This window comes from Suncus etruscus, chromosome X, assembly GCF_024139225.1.
Source record: "Suncus etruscus isolate mSunEtr1 chromosome X, mSunEtr1.pri.cur, whole genome shotgun sequence".
Lineage (NCBI taxonomy): Eukaryota > Metazoa > Chordata > Mammalia > Eulipotyphla > Soricidae > Suncus > Suncus etruscus.
Window position 1 is genome coordinate 28,517,336 of NC_064868.1, and position 6,042 is coordinate 28,523,377.

Below are 6,042 nucleotides of genomic sequence, written 5' to 3' on the forward strand. Positions count from 1 at the left end.
AAAAGCCAGAAGTCAGCCCTGTGTATAATCAGGTGTGACTCAAATATAAAACCAAAAAGAAGTGACTGTCAAGGAGTATAAATTATATTTACAAATAATTAAAAAGCAAGGCCTCAGCAACACTGGAAGTAGCTACCCTGACTTCAGCTAAGCCTGAATTATGTTTATTTTCATTTTGCTCAAATCTAAGCTAACTATAGGGTTTATATCATAATTTCCCATTATACACACCTTATATTATTATTTTTCTTTCCTTATGTTGCCCACTCAAAGTTCTTTAAATTGTGTGCCTTACTAGCTTTCTTCTATCTTTTCTGGGTCTGTATATAGAAAGATAAATTATGTAACACGTTTTCTGAGTTCTGCCCCTTGCCAATCAACCTCAACCAAAGATCATTTGAGTGTGCACTTTCCTACCTGAAAAGCTGATTTTAATTTCCTAGTGCTTCTTTTCCCTTTGCCTTTAAAAAGCTGAGATCCTTTATTGCCGCAGATGTGGCTTGTTTCTCTCACAGTGGGAAGTCTATCATTTGCACTTTGGCTAAGGATGACCTTCCAGGCTTCGCAAGACAGATGTGTCACTCCTGAGTTTCCTTTCTTTCTTTTGGGCACGCTTAGATAACTATAAGCTGTGATCCCTAAATCCAAATTAGTGAAAGGGACAGGACAGCTCAGTAAGCAAAAATCTGAGCCCAATATTTGGTAGCCTACTAAAATAAGAGAAACTGTTAAAACCTTAGCATCTACCCCATATATCTCTTGCTTTCACAAAAGCCTTCAGATGTTGTAATTTTTCCCTCAGCTGCCCAGGAATTCCTATACTGTTATCATGAAAGCTTATATAGCACCCCATCCTGTGTGTTCACTGCTGTGTTACACAACTTAATGAAGAGAGGACAGCAAATAACTGACTCCTAGGTTTTTTTTTAGCTTTTGCCAATTTCAATTCTCAAGCAAAAATCTGCCAAAATAATAATCTGTTCATAAAACCAGATTTATTTTATGTTGATTCTTCCATAATCAATGAAGGTATCAATACACATTATTTTCAGAATGAAAACAATTTTTTTACAACTCAAACGATCTCATGAATATATTCTTTGAAAGATGATTTTACTTGTAGGCTGATATTACAAAGCACTTTTATAAATAAAGGTGATGACCACATTCTTGGTTGGATCTTGTTTCTAACTTAAAAGGGAATCTACTGACTTATGAAACCAAAAAAAGGCAGTAAATATAATGATTTATTTTAAAAAGCATTCTCTCTCCTGTGTGATTTGCCATTTTTATATTTTATATGCTGGGAAATCTCACATTTCAATTCTCTGTTTAGAAAACAGATATTCAAGATCCTTTCAAATATTTATTCCTGTAATTCTAACAGTTGGGGGGGGTGCTGAATACTGGTAGGTCACTGAGAATTATAAGGATATAGTGACATCTACAGGTAGTATGTATATTGTTAATAGGATGTGATTACTATTAGCTGTTCTCACAAAGCTCTCTCTGCCTTAGATTCCTTCAAAAGTACCTGGTCCATGATAACCATCAAGAAAGAATGAGCTACTTAAACTGAAATGATTCATATAAGATACAATTTACAAGTTAAAACCCATGTGATCAATGGAATTTTGTTTTCGTTTCTAGTTACTTAACCCTAGTTTGTATTTAGTTGTGAAATGAAAATAGCAGTTACTTCTGAATAAACTAAAGTAAGGCAGGCATATGTTCCTGATCAAAATCAGAAAATGTTTGGAAGTCGAAGACTTTGCCAGTTATAAATTTTAAGAGTCATCATTGACTCTCAATAAAATCAAGAGTCAATATAAAATTTTCTGTTCCAATAAGCAACAGTAATAACATCCAGTAATAATAATTCAAGTTAGTCTATGTTGAGTCATTCCTATATTTTCTTAATGATGAGAATAGGTAACAGTTGGGCAGGAATGCTGAACAATACAGTATAATCAAATTAGGCTTATTGTTATGAATACTTTTGCTATCTGTGTGCAAAACACACAGAAAAATAAAAATTAAGATTATAGATTATAATTTTTGCATTTCTCAGTGTCTAGAACAATTGGGGAAAACTGACATACAATTAACTATTCATTGTATATTAATATAATGTTTTTTAAAAACTTCACTCTAGTGTAAATTAAACTTATGTAACATGAAGAGATTTTTTTTTGTTTGAGGGCCAGACTGGGCAGTTCTCAGAGCTTGCTCCCAGCTCTACTCCCAGGGATCACTTTTGGCAGGGTTCACGGGACCATATAGAATATTGGGAATTGAACCCAGGTTTGAAAGGTGCAAGGCAAGTGCCCTACTTGCTGTATAGCCCCATAGAGAAGTTTAATCATAATTCAAATTTAGAAGCTAAGACACTAATATGCTATAATATTAAATAAAGTAATTAAATATTAATATTAATTAATAAAATGTTAAATTAAACAAATGTTTATTTAGTATCAAATAAAACAAAATAATATAACTTGTTAGTCTTGTTACTCCTCATGCCTTTCATCCTATATCTTTCTATATCTAATACTTAACATAATGAAAGCATACCCTAAAAGTATCTGTCCCCCAATAATTTACATCGTTCTTTCTTGTTTGCAGGTTTTTGTTTTTGTTTTATAATCTAGAAAATTCTTTCTTTATACAAATATAAATCTTAGCCAACTCAATAGCCCTGCTTTCTTAAAAGTCTTTCCTGGGAGAGTCAAAACAGTTATTTATTCCTTTTTGTATTCTCATGGCATTTTCATATGTCACCTTTTACCTTGATATTAACAATATTTATGGACCTATTCTAGCTCAGTCTTGAAGGCAAGGACAATATACTGAATTTTTCTTTTCTTTTTGGGCCACACTCAGCTGTACTCAACGATTATTCTTAGTTTTGCAGCAAGTAACATATGCACTGATGGGGACCAAACCATGTCAGCAAAGCAAGTGCTTCAACCCTCTGTACTATCCTTCTGGAACATACTGGTTATGTTTAATTTATCTGCCTTGCAAACTGAGCATACTATCTGCATAGTCTTTGCATGTTGAAACTTAGTAATAATTCTATTGGATAAGATAATTCTTACAAAAATGAGTGAAAGAGGCAGGAGAGATGGTACAACAAGCAGGGAATTTACCTTGCATTTGACTTACTCAGATCCAATCTCACCCCATATGGTCCCCTGAACACACTACCAAGAGTGATTTTTGAGCACAGAGCCAGGCGAAGTCCCTGAGCACTGCCAGATGTGCCCTACCCCCAAATATAGACTATAAAAGAACATTAGCTGGTTAACTTTGTGGAGTGAGGGTGCTTCCAAACAACTCATAGGAGACTCAGGACATTGAACTTTGCAATTCTTGGCAAATCAAGCCACAATTCAATGCAAAGTCCCGAGGTTAGAGTGCTGCTTGCAGTAAGGGTGTATGCAGTGCCAGAGAGTGAATAGTCTGGTGCTTGCATTCTAACAACCGTACTAGCTACCTAGTCCTGGTTCTTGTTTATAAGGAACTGCTTTTATTCATAAAGACTTCCTTTTTTTCATAAGTCAGTATCTTAGGGCTGGGATACAGTATAAGCATTATGGTTCAATGGGACACCACATGGCTCCTTGAAAATCTTTCAGTGTGGCCCTGGACAACCTCTGCATTGCTGCGGTGGCCCTGTGGTCCTCAGCACCACAGGGCCCAAGCATAGGCCTCAGGTTCTCACATTAAACCATTGTCTCAGTAGGTAAAGAATTGATGACCTAAACTTAAACAATCTAAACTTTAATGGGCCTGTTATACTGGCAGATCAGAGGGCAAAGGGTCGTGGTGTAGGATGCACTCTGGGTTCATTGGTGAATGGAGGTTGACATTGCTGGTGGGAATGGCCCTGACTCATTGTATATCTAAAATTTAACTATAAAGGACTTTGTAGATCACAATGGTTTAAATAAAAGAAAGAAACAGGCAGATACAAAGAGAAATCCAAGAGCAGAAACCCATAGCTGAAAACAGAATAGAAAGAAAACTTTATATTGCACCTGATGCTGGATGCTCAATATACCTTATACTGAGATTTTAAAACTGCACAAGAACCCAGTCTTCTAGTAACCTTTCAGTGTTTTATGTATAGCAACACTACTGAGTCTCACTATAAAACTAGAGGGGATAAAAACCTTCATACTTTGAAGAGACTGAAGAAATATCACATTTTTTTGCTTTTGTTTTGTATTGAGGTTACTCCCTACCCATAGTTTGGAGGTTGTTCCAGAGGTAATACAGTTTACACCATGTGGATTGCATGTATTCCATTCTGTAAAATATCATTTTTCCAACACCACCATTTCTCGGTTGCCCTTAACAAAGCTGCCCTTAAGGAAACTCTTTTTTTGTTTAGTTAATTGGTTTGTTTGGGGCCATACTCAATGATGATGAGGACTTACTCCTGGCTAGCTCAAGGGAAAAAGGGTACCAAAATTGAACACAGATCAGATGCATGAAAATTAAGGGCCTTATCTACTATATTGTTTCTCTGGCCTCTTAAAGAAACTATTTAGTAGGTGCAAATCAACTGAGGTTTAACCAAATCCTAGTTCACCTGGGGGAAGATATATATCCAACTCAGCTCTCCAGGCTTCCATGCTGCAAGGGAAAATAATTAAGCCTCACTAAAAGACTGATACCTTATTACAGGACTGAAGAATACTGCTCAGCCACCCAACTACCATTTCAATAGGGTTCATATATAAATAATAGAGGGTTGCAACTAAAATAACTGAATGACTCAGGCACTAGTTAAGGAGTTACTAGGAAACTTTAAACTAACACTTGTAGAGCTGTTGTTGATTAAGAAACTATCTGACTTTAGAGAGATCTTATTGGGCTGAAGCTTTTGCTTTCTATGATGGGGCACTGAATTAAATTCCCAGCATGGCCTTATGCCCCAGAACTTCAAGGTATTTCCCCAAAACAAATTAAAAATAAAACAATAAACTGCAAAAGAAGGAGTTATTTTAGGAAAATATAGACTTTAAGGGATAAAAGCAAGGACATTTCAGCCTTTGACACCATAATTACTGCAAGAATAAGCATAGTCTATCTCCTTGGTAGATAAATATCAAGATAAAGGTCTCATTTTAGCAACCTGTCCAGTTTTCAATTAAAAATAGCAAGACATATTAAAAGACAAAATGTACAATCTCAATGAACAAGCATCAGAAGTAGGCTTATATGGGCCCAGAGAGATAGCACAGTGGCGTTTGCCTTGCAAGCAGCCGATCCAGGACCAAAAGGTGGTTGGCTCGAATCCCGGTGTCCCATATGGTCCTCCATGCCTGCCAGGAGCTATTTCTGAGCAGATAGCCAGGAGTAACCCCTGAGCAACGCCGGGTGTGGCCCAAAAAACAAAAAAAAAAAAAAAAGAAGTAGGCTTATATATGACAGATCAGGTAGGGCACTTTCCTTGCATAAGATCCAAGGCACCACACATTAGCATCAACAAATTATGTACTTAAGTATATATTTATGTATTTTATATAGTCTTTATTTATATTATATTATAAATATATGTTGGTAATTTTGGGGGGGTCACACCCAGCAGCACTCACAGGTTACTCCTGGCTCTATGCTCAGAAATAGCTCCTGGCAGGCTCCGGGACCATATGGGAAGCCAGGATTCGAACAACCGTCCTGCATGCAAGGCAAACGCCTTACCTCCATGCTATGTCTCCGGCCCCTATTATATATGTTTTTATATTTTTTCAGTGTTTATTGATTTATTGGGGTCTGTGTGCCTGGGGAAGGAGATGTGAGCCCGTCTAGAGAGCAGCGGGCTTAGGGTGGTGCTCAATACTACACTACACCCATCCTCCTCGGGATCCTCCTCCCAGCCACTCTTCATGGACACTAATGACTTCAACTGCTGCAGCTCTGCCAGCAACTGCTGCACTGAGGGCAGAAGCTGTCCCAGCCCCAGCCAGAGGCTGTGCAGCGGCACATAGTCTAGGTTCGCGAAGGCCCCACACAGTTGCATCATGGCCG